At 46.5% G+C, this 13,569-nt stretch overlaps 9 non-coding genes across 9 annotated transcripts; all 9 read left to right on the top strand.

Annotated features, from left to right (window-relative positions):
- The first annotated feature begins 686 nt into the window (after positions 1 to 686).
- LOC142265900 (U2 spliceosomal RNA) lies at positions 687 to 877 on the top strand. The gene has a single exon (XR_012732107.1). It is a non-coding gene; the product is annotated as a U2 spliceosomal RNA (small nuclear RNA).
- A 1,387-nt stretch (positions 878 to 2,264) lies between these two features.
- On the top strand, positions 2,265 to 2,455 carry LOC142265908 (U2 spliceosomal RNA). Its single transcript, XR_012732113.1, has one exon. It is a non-coding gene; the product is annotated as a U2 spliceosomal RNA (small nuclear RNA).
- A 1,387-nt stretch (positions 2,456 to 3,842) lies between these two features.
- LOC142265888 (U2 spliceosomal RNA) lies at positions 3,843 to 4,033 on the top strand. The gene has a single exon (XR_012732097.1). It is a non-coding gene; the product is annotated as a U2 spliceosomal RNA (small nuclear RNA).
- Positions 4,034 to 5,420: 1,387 nt separating this feature from the next.
- Positions 5,421 to 5,611, top strand: LOC142265875 (U2 spliceosomal RNA). The gene has a single exon (XR_012732086.1). It is a non-coding gene; the product is annotated as a U2 spliceosomal RNA (small nuclear RNA).
- A 1,387-nt stretch (positions 5,612 to 6,998) lies between these two features.
- Positions 6,999 to 7,189, top strand: LOC142265863 (U2 spliceosomal RNA). The gene has a single exon (XR_012732075.1). It is a non-coding gene; the product is annotated as a U2 spliceosomal RNA (small nuclear RNA).
- A 1,387-nt stretch (positions 7,190 to 8,576) lies between these two features.
- On the top strand, positions 8,577 to 8,767 carry LOC142265851 (U2 spliceosomal RNA). The gene has a single exon (XR_012732064.1). It is a non-coding gene; the product is annotated as a U2 spliceosomal RNA (small nuclear RNA).
- A 1,387-nt stretch (positions 8,768 to 10,154) lies between these two features.
- Positions 10,155 to 10,345, top strand: LOC142265945 (U2 spliceosomal RNA). The gene has a single exon (XR_012732146.1). It is a non-coding gene; the product is annotated as a U2 spliceosomal RNA (small nuclear RNA).
- Positions 10,346 to 11,732: 1,387 nt separating this feature from the next.
- On the top strand, positions 11,733 to 11,923 carry LOC142265933 (U2 spliceosomal RNA). Its single transcript, XR_012732135.1, has one exon. It is a non-coding gene; the product is annotated as a U2 spliceosomal RNA (small nuclear RNA).
- Positions 11,924 to 13,310: 1,387 nt separating this feature from the next.
- On the top strand, positions 13,311 to 13,501 carry LOC142265921 (U2 spliceosomal RNA). Its single transcript, XR_012732124.1, has one exon. It is a non-coding gene; the product is annotated as a U2 spliceosomal RNA (small nuclear RNA).
- Positions 13,502 to 13,569: the final 68 nt, after the last annotated feature.

Raw genomic sequence — 13,569 nt, 5'->3', positions numbered from 1 at the left:
CTCTGAGAAAGCCCCCCTCTAACCTTTGATAGTAAGCTTTTCTGTAGTCTGCCTGTTGATGTATTTTCCGTTTGAACTGTGCACAACATGAAGAGACGGAACACTGGCGGCTTGTCACAATGCCCCCCGATGACATCACAATAGCGCTGCTGCCTAGAAAACAAGCTGCGCAGAAGAAGTTGTTCTTTGGGTGGGAGGGTGGGCTAGTGGAAGGAGGGGGCAATCTCTTTTTTTCCCGGGTGGTAGGGGGATGACAGGAGAAGGGAAGCGGGTGGTGAGAAAGGTACAGAGGGCAGGGTTTGGGGGCTGGGAAGGAAAGGGAAAAGATTAGGGTTTGGGGATGATGAAAGGGCTTTCTACGGGTAAGGATGGCAAAGGGTGGCAGTGACGGAAAGTCAGGCAACCTGTCCTGTCCGTCTTTTTGTATCGTGAATTGGAAAGACTGCAAGGGGGAGGGGAGTTGCTTGCGCCCTAAAGGAGGAGTTATTCAGATTCATTGCAGTGGGCGGCGGCTGCAAAACGCACCATTCTTCTTGTTTTTGCTCTGCAAAGCAGCCTTTTCAAGGGTTGGCTTGGGTGACAAAATGTCTTGTGTAGGCGTGGGTTTGTCTCCCTCTCGCTCTCTCTCCCTAAGATGTGTCCGGCATAGGCCAGGGTGCCACTCGAGGCCCAAACCAATTCTGGTTATCGCTTCTCGGCCTTTTGGCTAAGATCAAGTGTAGTATCTGTTCTTATCAGTTTAATATCTGATACGTCCCCTATCTGGGGACCATATATTAAATGGATTTTTAGAACAGGGAGATGGAAAAAGAGCTTGCTCTGTCCACTCCACGCATTGACCTGGTATTGCAGTACCTCCAGGAACGGTGCACCCCTTCTTAACCCAGTTTCCAAAAGCAGAACTCAATTCACCTGATTCATATTAGCCCGATTTAATGAATTGGAAGAAAGCATACGTCTTCATATGCACCTCAATTTGGCCCATTCACTTTTCACACTTCCTCCTTTTGTTTTTTATCTTTCACACTTTTGACTTTCTTTATTCATCCAAATAGCAAACTCATCACCACTCAACCTGACCAACTCGGCTATGTCCCCGTGCTGCAGTTCTCTGTCTTATCTAGATCATTTGCAATTGAATGGAATAGATCCCTTTTGGACAAAGTGGATTCACCTGCTGCTGCAGTGACCACAGGTGTGATAAGATCTAGAATTGGCATCTGGTGCGATCTCTCCGCTTCCACTCCAAAGAAAGTTACCTGTTTATTCCTATCATGCATTGGTTTTTGGGGTTTTCTTTGAGTAATGATGATCTCTTTAGTAGTCTGTTGGCGCCCTCTCCTGGAGGAATAGTTTGCTTGCTCTTGGACATTCTAAAAGAGAGGTCATGATAGACATTGAGCTTCTGAGCTCAATTGGGGACAGTCATGGGTGATGAATGTTTGCAACCTACTGCGAAGCCTCATACCGCAATATAAGGAACGTCAAATACTAAGAAAGGGCGGCCTATGAAAGAATTACTACTTTCAATAAGTACACTTAAACGGCTAATTGGGAATAGAAAAACTGTAAAAAGCCCTCTGAGAAAGCCCCCCTCTAACCTTTGATAGTAAGCTTTTCTGTAGTCTGCCTGTTGATGTATTTTCCGTTTGAACTGTGCACAACATGAAGAGACGGAACACTGGCGGCTTGTCACAATGCCCCCCGATGACATCACAATAGCGCTGCTGCCTAGAAAACAAGCTGCGCAGAAGAAGTTGTTCTTTGGGTGGGAGGGTGGGCTAGTGGAAGGAGGGGGCAATCTCTTTTTTTCCCGGGTGGTAGGGGGATGACAGGAGAAGGGAAGCGGGTGGTGAGAAAGGTACAGAGGGCAGGGTTTGGGGGCTGGGAAGGAAAGGGAAAAGATTAGGGTTTGGGGATGATGAAAGGGCTTTCTACGGGTAAGGATGGCAAAGGGTGGCAGTGACGGAAAGTCAGGCAACCTGTCCTGTCCGTCTTTTTGTATCGTGAATTGGAAAGACTGCAAGGGGGAGGGGAGTTGCTTGCGCCCTAAAGGAGGAGTTATTCAGATTCATTGCAGTGGGCGGCGGCTGCAAAACGCACCATTCTTCTTGTTTTTGCTCTGCAAAGCAGCCTTTTCAAGGGTTGGCTTGGGTGACAAAATGTCTTGTGTAGGCGTGGGTTTGTCTCCCTCTCGCTCTCTCTCCCTAAGATGTGTCCGGCATAGGCCAGGGTGCCACTCGAGGCCCAAACCAATTCTGGTTATCGCTTCTCGGCCTTTTGGCTAAGATCAAGTGTAGTATCTGTTCTTATCAGTTTAATATCTGATACGTCCCCTATCTGGGGACCATATATTAAATGGATTTTTAGAACAGGGAGATGGAAAAAGAGCTTGCTCTGTCCACTCCACGCATTGACCTGGTATTGCATTACCTCCAGGAACGGTGCACCCCTTCTTAACCCAGTTTCCAAAAGCAGAACTCAATTCACCTGATTCATATTAGCCCGATTTAATGAATTGGAAGAAAGCATACGTCTTCATATGCACCTCAATTTGGCCCATTCACTTTTCACACTTCCTCCTTTTGTTTTTTATCTTTCACACTTTTGACTTTCTTTATTCATCCAAATAGCAAACTCATCACCACTCAACCTGACCAACTCGGCTATGTCCCCGTGCTGCAGTTCTCTGTCTTATCTAGATCATTTGCAATTGAATGGAATAGATCCCTTTTGGACAAAGTGGATTCACCTGCTGCTGCAGTGACCACAGGTGTGATAAGATCTAGAATTGGCATCTGGTGCGATCTCTCCGCTTCCACTCCAAAGAAAGTTACCTGTTTATTCCTATCATGCATTGGTTTTTGGGGTTTTCTTTGAGTAATGATGATCTCTTTAGTAGTCTGTTGGCGCCCTCTCCTGGAGGAATAGTTTGCTTGCTCTTGGACATTCTAAAAGAGAGGTCATGATAGACATTGAGCTTCTGAGCTCAATTGGGGACAGTCATGGGTGATGAATGTTTGCAACCTACTGCGAAGCCTCATACCGCAATATAAGGAACGTCAAATACTAAGAAAGGGCGGCCTATGAAAGAATTACTACTTTCAATAAGTACACTTAAACGGCTAATTGGGAATAGAAAAACTGTAAAAAGCCCTCTGAGAAAGCCCCCCTCTAACCTTTGATAGTAAGCTTTTCTGTAGTCTGCCTGTTGATGTATTTTCCGTTTGAACTGTGCACAACATGAAGAGACGGAACACTGGCGGCTTGTCACAATGCCCCCCGATGACATCACAATAGCGCTGCTGCCTAGAAAACAAGCTGCGCAGAAGAAGTTGTTCTTTGGGTGGGAGGGTGGGCTAGTGGAAGGAGGGGGCAATCTCTTTTTTTCCCGGGTGGTAGGGGGATGACAGGAGAAGGGAAGCGGGTGGTGAGAAAGGTACAGAGGGCAGGGTTTGGGGGCTGGGAAGGAAAGGGAAAAGATTAGGGTTTGGGGATGATGAAAGGGCTTTCTACGGGTAAGGATGGCAAAGGGTGGCAGTGACGGAAAGTCAGGCAACCTGTCCTGTCCGTCTTTTTGTATCGTGAATTGGAAAGACTGCAAGGGGGAGGGGAGTTGCTTGCGCCCTAAAGGAGGAGTTATTCAGATTCATTGCAGTGGGCGGCGGCTGCAAAACGCACCATTCTTCTTGTTTTTGCTCTGCAAAGCAGCCTTTTCAAGGGTTGGCTTGGGTGACAAAATGTCTTGTGTAGGCGTGGGTTTGTCTCCCTCTCGCTCTCTCTCCCTAAGATGTGTCCGGCATAGGCCAGGGTGCCACTCGAGGCCCAAACCAATTCTGGTTATCGCTTCTCGGCCTTTTGGCTAAGATCAAGTGTAGTATCTGTTCTTATCAGTTTAATATCTGATACGTCCCCTATCTGGGGACCATATATTAAATGGATTTTTAGAACAGGGAGATGGAAAAAGAGCTTGCTCTGTCCACTCCACGCATTGACCTGGTATTGCAGTACCTCCAGGAACGGTGCACCCCTTCTTAACCCAGTTTCCAAAAGCAGAACTCAATTCACCTGATTCATATTAGCCCGATTTAATGAATTGGAAGAAAGCATACGTCTTCATATGCACCTCAATTTGGCCCATTCACTTTTCACACTTCCTCCTTTTGTTTTTTATCTTTCACACTTTTGACTTTCTTTATTCATCCAAATAGCAAACTCATCACCACTCAACCTGACCAACTCGGCTATGTCCCCGTGCTGCAGTTCTCTGTCTTATCTAGATCATTTGCAATTGAATGGAATAGATCCCTTTTGGACAAAGTGGATTCACCTGCTGCTGCAGTGACCACAGGTGTGATAAGATCTAGAATTGGCATCTGGTGCGATCTCTCCGCTTCCACTCCAAAGAAAGTTACCTGTTTATTCCTATCATGCATTGGTTTTTGGGGTTTTCTTTGAGTAATGATGATCTCTTTAGTAGTCTGTTGGCGCCCTCTCCTGGAGGAATAGTTTGCTTGCTCTTGGACATTCTAAAAGAGAGGTCATGATAGACATTGAGCTTCTGAGCTCAATTGGGGACAGTCATGGGTGATGAATGTTTGCAACCTACTGCGAAGCCTCATACCGCAATATAAGGAACGTCAAATACTAAGAAAGGGCGGCCTATGAAAGAATTACTACTTTCAATAAGTACACTTAAACGGCTAATTGGGAATAGAAAAACTGTAAAAAGCCCTCTGAGAAAGCCCCCCTCTAACCTTTGATAGTAAGCTTTTCTGTAGTCTGCCTGTTGATGTATTTTCCGTTTGAACTGTGCACAACATGAAGAGACGGAACACTGGCGGCTTGTCACAATGCCCCCCGATGACATCACAATAGCGCTGCTGCCTAGAAAACAAGCTGCGCAGAAGAAGTTGTTCTTTGGGTGGGAGGGTGGGCTAGTGGAAGGAGGGGGCAATCTCTTTTTTTCCCGGGTGGTAGGGGGATGACAGGAGAAGGGAAGCGGGTGGTGAGAAAGGTACAGAGGGCAGGGTTTGGGGGCTGGGAAGGAAAGGGAAAAGATTAGGGTTTGGGGATGATGAAAGGGCTTTCTACGGGTAAGGATGGCAAAGGGTGGCAGTGACGGAAAGTCAGGCAACCTGTCCTGTCCGTCTTTTTGTATCGTGAATTGGAAAGACTGCAAGGGGGAGGGGAGTTGCTTGCGCCCTAAAGGAGGAGTTATTCAGATTCATTGCAGTGGGCGGCGGCTGCAAAACGCACCATTCTTCTTGTTTTTGCTCTGCAAAGCAGCCTTTTCAAGGGTTGGCTTGGGTGACAAAATGTCTTGTGTAGGCGTGGGTTTGTCTCCCTCTCGCTCTCTCTCCCTAAGATGTGTCCGGCATAGGCCAGGGTGCCACTCGAGGCCCAAACCAATTCTGGTTATCGCTTCTCGGCCTTTTGGCTAAGATCAAGTGTAGTATCTGTTCTTATCAGTTTAATATCTGATACGTCCCCTATCTGGGGACCATATATTAAATGGATTTTTAGAACAGGGAGATGGAAAAAGAGCTTGCTCTGTCCACTCCACGCATTGACCTGGTATTGCAGTACCTCCAGGAACGGTGCACCCCTTCTTAACCCAGTTTCCAAAAGCAGAACTCAATTCACCTGATTCATATTAGCCCGATTTAATGAATTGGAAGAAAGCATACGTCTTCATATGCACCTCAATTTGGCCCATTCACTTTTCACACTTCCTCCTTTTGTTTTTTATCTTTCACACTTTTGACTTTCTTTATTCATCCAAATAGCAAACTCATCACCACTCAACCTGACCAACTCGGCTATGTCCCCGTGCTGCAGTTCTCTGTCTTATCTAGATCATTTGCAATTGAATGGAATAGATCCCTTTTGGACAAAGTGGATTCACCTGCTGCTGCAGTGACCACAGGTGTGATAAGATCTAGAATTGGCATCTGGTGCGATCTCTCCGCTTCCACTCCAAAGAAAGTTACCTGTTTATTCCTATCATGCATTGGTTTTTGGGGTTTTCTTTGAGTAATGATGATCTCTTTAGTAGTCTGTTGGCGCCCTCTCCTGGAGGAATAGTTTGCTTGCTCTTGGACATTCTAAAAGAGAGGTCATGATAGACATTGAGCTTCTGAGCTCAATTGGGGACAGTCATGGGTGATGAATGTTTGCAACCTACTGCGAAGCCTCATACCGCAATATAAGGAACGTCAAATACTAAGAAAGGGCGGCCTATGAAAGAATTACTACTTTCAATAAGTACACTTAAACGGCTAATTGGGAATAGAAAAACTGTAAAAAGCCCTCTGAGAAAGCCCCCCTCTAACCTTTGATAGTAAGCTTTTCTGTAGTCTGCCTGTTGATGTATTTTCCGTTTGAACTGTGCACAACATGAAGAGACGGAACACTGGCGGCTTGTCACAATGCCCCCCGATGACATCACAATAGCGCTGCTGCCTAGAAAACAAGCTGCGCAGAAGAAGTTGTTCTTTGGGTGGGAGGGTGGGCTAGTGGAAGGAGGGGGCAATCTCTTTTTTTCCCGGGTGGTAGGGGGATGACAGGAGAAGGGAAGCGGGTGGTGAGAAAGGTACAGAGGGCAGGGTTTGGGGGCTGGGAAGGAAAGGGAAAAGATTAGGGTTTGGGGATGATGAAAGGGCTTTCTACGGGTAAGGATGGCAAAGGGTGGCAGTGACGGAAAGTCAGGCAACCTGTCCTGTCCGTCTTTTTGTATCGTGAATTGGAAAGACTGCAAGGGGGAGGGGAGTTGCTTGCGCCCTAAAGGAGGAGTTATTCAGATTCATTGCAGTGGGCGGCGGCTGCAAAACGCACCATTCTTCTTGTTTTTGCTCTGCAAAGCAGCCTTTTCAAGGGTTGGCTTGGGTGACAAAATGTCTTGTGTAGGCGTGGGTTTGTCTCCCTCTCGCTCTCTCTCCCTAAGATGTGTCCGGCATAGGCCAGGGTGCCACTCGAGGCCCAAACCAATTCTGGTTATCGCTTCTCGGCCTTTTGGCTAAGATCAAGTGTAGTATCTGTTCTTATCAGTTTAATATCTGATACGTCCCCTATCTGGGGACCATATATTAAATGGATTTTTAGAACAGGGAGATGGAAAAAGAGCTTGCTCTGTCCACTCCACGCATTGACCTGGTATTGCAGTACCTCCAGGAACGGTGCACCCCTTCTTAACCCAGTTTCCAAAAGCAGAACTCAATTCACCTGATTCATATTAGCCCGATTTAATGAATTGGAAGAAAGCATACGTCTTCATATGCACCTCAATTTGGCCCATTCACTTTTCACACTTCCTCCTTTTGTTTTTTATCTTTCACACTTTTGACTTTCTTTATTCATCCAAATAGCAAACTCATCACCACTCAACCTGACCAACTCGGCTATGTCCCCGTGCTGCAGTTCTCTGTCTTATCTAGATCATTTGCAATTGAATGGAATAGATCCCTTTTGGACAAAGTGGATTCACCTGCTGCTGCAGTGACCACAGGTGTGATAAGATCTAGAATTGGCATCTGGTGCGATCTCTCCGCTTCCACTCCAAAGAAAGTTACCTGTTTATTCCTATCATGCATTGGTTTTTGGGGTTTTCTTTGAGTAATGATGATCTCTTTAGTAGTCTGTTGGCGCCCTCTCCTGGAGGAATAGTTTGCTTGCTCTTGGACATTCTAAAAGAGAGGTCATGATAGACATTGAGCTTCTGAGCTCAATTGGGGACAGTCATGGGTGATGAATGTTTGCAACCTACTGCGAAGCCTCATACCGCAATATAAGGAACGTCAAATACTAAGAAAGGGCGGCCTATGAAAGAATTACTACTTTCAATAAGTACACTTAAACGGCTAATTGGGAATAGAAAAACTGTAAAAAGCCCTCTGAGAAAGCCCCCCTCTAACCTTTGATAGTAAGCTTTTCTGTAGTCTGCCTGTTGATGTATTTTCCGTTTGAACTGTGCACAACATGAAGAGACGGAACACTGGCGGCTTGTCACAATGCCCCCCGATGACATCACAATAGCGCTGCTGCCTAGAAAACAAGCTGCGCAGAAGAAGTTGTTCTTTGGGTGGGAGGGTGGGCTAGTGGAAGGAGGGGGCAATCTCTTTTTTTCCCGGGTGGTAGGGGGATGACAGGAGAAGGGAAGCGGGTGGTGAGAAAGGTACAGAGGGCAGGGTTTGGGGGCTGGGAAGGAAAGGGAAAAGATTAGGGTTTGGGGATGATGAAAGGGCTTTCTACGGGTAAGGATGGCAAAGGGTGGCAGTGACGGAAAGTCAGGCAACCTGTCCTGTCCGTCTTTTTGTATCGTGAATTGGAAAGACTGCAAGGGGGAGGGGAGTTGCTTGCGCCCTAAAGGAGGAGTTATTCAGATTCATTGCAGTGGGCGGCGGCTGCAAAACGCACCATTCTTCTTGTTTTTGCTCTGCAAAGCAGCCTTTTCAAGGGTTGGCTTGGGTGACAAAATGTCTTGTGTAGGCGTGGGTTTGTCTCCCTCTCGCTCTCTCTCCCTAAGATGTGTCCGGCATAGGCCAGGGTGCCACTCGAGGCCCAAACCAATTCTGGTTATCGCTTCTCGGCCTTTTGGCTAAGATCAAGTGTAGTATCTGTTCTTATCAGTTTAATATCTGATACGTCCCCTATCTGGGGACCATATATTAAATGGATTTTTAGAACAGGGAGATGGAAAAAGAGCTTGCTCTGTCCACTCCACGCATTGACCTGGTATTGCAGTACCTCCAGGAACGGTGCACCCCTTCTTAACCCAGTTTCCAAAAGCAGAACTCAATTCACCTGATTCATATTAGCCCGATTTAATGAATTGGAAGAAAGCATACGTCTTCATATGCACCTCAATTTGGCCCATTCACTTTTCACACTTCCTCCTTTTGTTTTTTATCTTTCACACTTTTGACTTTCTTTATTCATCCAAATAGCAAACTCATCACCACTCAACCTGACCAACTCGGCTATGTCCCCGTGCTGCAGTTCTCTGTCTTATCTAGATCATTTGCAATTGAATGGAATAGATCCCTTTTGGACAAAGTGGATTCACCTGCTGCTGCAGTGACCACAGGTGTGATAAGATCTAGAATTGGCATCTGGTGCGATCTCTCCGCTTCCACTCCAAAGAAAGTTACCTGTTTATTCCTATCATGCATTGGTTTTTGGGGTTTTCTTTGAGTAATGATGATCTCTTTAGTAGTCTGTTGGCGCCCTCTCCTGGAGGAATAGTTTGCTTGCTCTTGGACATTCTAAAAGAGAGGTCATGATAGACATTGAGCTTCTGAGCTCAATTGGGGACAGTCATGGGTGATGAATGTTTGCAACCTACTGCGAAGCCTCATACCGCAATATAAGGAACGTCAAATACTAAGAAAGGGCGGCCTATGAAAGAATTACTACTTTCAATAAGTACACTTAAACGGCTAATTGGGAATAGAAAAACTGTAAAAAGCCCTCTGAGAAAGCCCCCCTCTAACCTTTGATAGTAAGCTTTTCTGTAGTCTGCCTGTTGATGTATTTTCCGTTTGAACTGTGCACAACATGAAGAGACGGAACACTGGCGGCTTGTCACAATGCCCCCCGATGACATCACAATAGCGCTGCTGCCTAGAAAACAAGCTGCGCAGAAGAAGTTGTTCTTTGGGTGGGAGGGTGGGCTAGTGGAAGGAGGGGGCAATCTCTTTTTTTCCCGGGTGGTAGGGGGATGACAGGAGAAGGGAAGCGGGTGGTGAGAAAGGTACAGAGGGCAGGGTTTGGGGGCTGGGAAGGAAAGGGAAAAGATTAGGGTTTGGGGATGATGAAAGGGCTTTCTACGGGTAAGGATGGCAAAGGGTGGCAGTGACGGAAAGTCAGGCAACCTGTCCTGTCCGTCTTTTTGTATCGTGAATTGGAAAGACTGCAAGGGGGAGGGGAGTTGCTTGCGCCCTAAAGGAGGAGTTATTCAGATTCATTGCAGTGGGCGGCGGCTGCAAAACGCACCATTCTTCTTGTTTTTGCTCTGCAAAGCAGCCTTTTCAAGGGTTGGCTTGGGTGACAAAATGTCTTGTGTAGGCGTGGGTTTGTCTCCCTCTCGCTCTCTCTCCCTAAGATGTGTCCGGCATAGGCCAGGGTGCCACTCGAGGCCCAAACCAATTCTGGTTATCGCTTCTCGGCCTTTTGGCTAAGATCAAGTGTAGTATCTGTTCTTATCAGTTTAATATCTGATACGTCCCCTATCTGGGGACCATATATTAAATGGATTTTTAGAACAGGGAGATGGAAAAAGAGCTTGCTCTGTCCACTCCACGCATTGACCTGGTATTGCAGTACCTCCAGGAACGGTGCACCCCTTCTTAACCCAGTTTCCAAAAGCAGAACTCAATTCACCTGATTCATATTAGCCCGATTTAATGAATTGGAAGAAAGCATACGTCTTCATATGCACCTCAATTTGGCCCATTCACTTTTCACACTTCCTCCTTTTGTTTTTTATCTTTCACACTTTTGACTTTCTTTATTCATCCAAATAGCAAACTCATCACCACTCAACCTGACCAACTCGGCTATGTCCCCGTGCTGCAGTTCTCTGTCTTATCTAGATCATTTGCAATTGAATGGAATAGATCCCTTTTGGACAAAGTGGATTCACCTGCTGCTGCAGTGACCACAGGTGTGATAAGATCTAGAATTGGCATCTGGTGCGATCTCTCCGCTTCCACTCCAAAGAAAGTTACCTGTTTATTCCTATCATGCATTGGTTTTTGGGGTTTTCTTTGAGTAATGATGATCTCTTTAGTAGTCTGTTGGCGCCCTCTCCTGGAGGAATAGTTTGCTTGCTCTTGGACATTCTAAAAGAGAGGCCATGATAGACATTGAGCTTCTGAGCTCAATTGGGGACAGTCATGGGTGATGAATGTTTGCAACCTACTGCGAAGCCTCATACCGCAATATAAGGAACGTCAAATACTAAGAAAGGGCGGCCTATGAAAGAATTACTACTTTCGATAAGTACACTTAAACGGCTAATTGGGAATAGAAAAACTGTAAAAAGCCCTCTGAGAAAGCCCCCCTCTAACCTTTGATAGTAAGCTTTTCTGTAGTCTGCCTGTTGATGTATTTTCCGTTTGAACTGTGCACAACATGAAGAGACGGAACACTGGCGGCTTGTCACAATGCCCCCCGATGACATCACAATAGCGCTGCTGCCTAGAAAACAAGCTGCGCAGAAGAAGTTGTTCTTTGGGTGGGAGGGTGGGCTAGTGGAAGGAGGGGGCAATCTCTTTTTTTCCCGGGTGGTAGGGGGATGACAGGAGAAGGGAAGCGGGTGGTGAGAAAGGTACAGAGGGCAGGGTTTGGGGGCTGGGAAGGAAAGGGAAAAGATTAGGGTTTGGGGATGATGAAAGGGCTTTCTACGGGTAAGGATGGCAAAGGGTGGCAGTGACGGAAAGTCAGGCAACCTGTCCTGTCCGTCTTTTTGTATCGTGAATTGGAAAGACTGCAAGGGGGAGGGGAGTTGCTTGCGCCCTAAAGGAGGAGTTATTCAGATTCATTGCAGTGGGCGGCGGCTGCAAAACGCACCATTCTTCTTGTTTTTGCTCTGCAAAGCAGCCTTTTCAAGGGTTGGCTTGGGTGACAAAATGTCTTGTGTAGGCGTGGGTTTGTCTCCCTCTCGCTCTCTCTCCCTAAGATGTGTCCGGCATAGGCCAGGGTGCCACTCGAGGCCCAAACCAATTCTGGTTATCGCTTCTCGGCCTTTTGGCTAAGATCAAGTGTAGTATCTGTTCTTATCAGTTTAATATCTGATACGTCCCCTATCTGGGGACCATATATTAAATGGATTTTTAGAACAGGGAGATGGAAAAAGAGCTTGCTCTGTCCACTCCACGCATTGACCTGGTATTGCAGTACCTCCAGGAACGGTGCACCCCTTCTTAACCCAGTTTCCAAAAGCAGAACTCAATTCACCTGATTCATATTAGCCCGATTTAATGAATTGGAAGAAAGCATACGTCTTCATATGCACCTCAATTTGGCCCATTCACTTTTCACACTTCCTCCTTTTGTTTTTTATCTTTCACACTTTTGACTTTCTTTATTCATCCAAATAGCAAACTCATCACCACTCAACCTGACCAACTCGGCTATGTCCCCGTGCTGCAGTTCTCTGTCTTATCTAGATCATTTGCAATTGAATGGAATAGATCCCTTTTGGACAAAGTGGATTCACCTGCTGCTGCAGTGACCACAGGTGTGATAAGATCTAGAATTGGCATCTGGTGCGATCTCTCCGCTTCCACTCCAAAGAAAGTTACCTGTTTATTCCTATCATGCATTGGTTTTTGGGGTTTTCTTTGAGTAATGATGATCTCTTTAGTAGTCTGTTGGCGCCCTCTCCTGGAGGAATAGTTTGCTTGCTCTTGGACATTCTAAAAGAGAGGTCATGATAGACATTGAGCTTCTGAGCTCAATTGGGGACAGTCATGGGTGATGAATGTTTGCAACCTACTGCGAAGCCTCATACCGCAATATAAGGAACGTCAAATACTAAGAAAGGGCGGCCTATGAAAGAATTACTACTTTCAATAAGTACACTTAAACGGCTAATTGGGAATAGAAAAACTGTAAAAAGCCCTCTGAGAAAGCCCCCCTCTAACCTTTGATAGTAAGCTTTTCTGTAGTCTGCCTGTTGATGTATTTTCCGTTTGAACTGTGCACAACATGAAGAGACGGAACACTGGCGGCTTGTCACAATGCCCCCCGATGACATCACAATAGCGCTGCTGCCTAGAAAACAAGCTGCGCAGAAGAAGTTGTTCTTTGGGTGGGAGGGTGGGCTAGTGGAAGGAGGGGGCAATCTCTTTTTTTCCCGGGTGGTAGGGGGATGACAGGAGAAGGGAAGCGGGTGGTGAGAAAGGTACAGAGGGCAGGGTTTGGGGGCTGGGAAGGAAAGGGAAAAGATTAGGGTTTGGGGATGATGAAAGGGCTTTCTACGGGTAAGGATGGCAAAGGGTGGCAGTGACGGAAAGTCAGGCAACCTGTCCTGTCCGTCTTTTTGTATCGTGAATTGGAAAGACTGCAAGGGGGAGGGGAGTTGCTTGCGCCCTAAAGGAGGAGTTATTCAGATTCATTGCAGTGGGCGGCGGCTGCAAAACGCACCATTCTTCTTGTTTTTGCTCTGCAAAGCAGCCTTTTCAAGGGTTGGCTTGGGTGACAAAATGTCTTGTGTAGGCGTGGGTTTGTCTCCCTCTCGCTCTCTCTCCCTAAGATGTGTCCGGCATAGGCCAGGGTGCCACTCGAGGCCCAAACCAATTCTGGTTATCGCTTCTCGGCCTTTTGGCTAAGATCAAGTGTAGTATCTGTTCTTATCAGTTTAATATCTGATACGTCCCCTATCTGGGGACCATATATTAAATGGATTTTTAGAACAGGGAGATGGAAAAAGAGCTTGCTCTGTCCACTCCACGCATTGACCTGGTATTGCAGTACCTCCAGGAACGGTGCACCCCTTCTTAACCCAGTTTCCAAAAGCAGAACTCAATTCACCTGATTCATATTAGCCCGATTTAATGAATTGGA

This window comes from Anomaloglossus baeobatrachus, unplaced genomic scaffold (assembly GCF_048569485.1).
Source record: "Anomaloglossus baeobatrachus isolate aAnoBae1 unplaced genomic scaffold, aAnoBae1.hap1 Scaffold_2783, whole genome shotgun sequence".
Classification (NCBI taxonomy): Eukaryota; Metazoa; Chordata; class Amphibia; order Anura; family Aromobatidae; genus Anomaloglossus; species Anomaloglossus baeobatrachus.
Note: the sequence above shows the minus strand (reverse complement) of the source record. Positions and strands in the feature narration are given on the sequence as shown.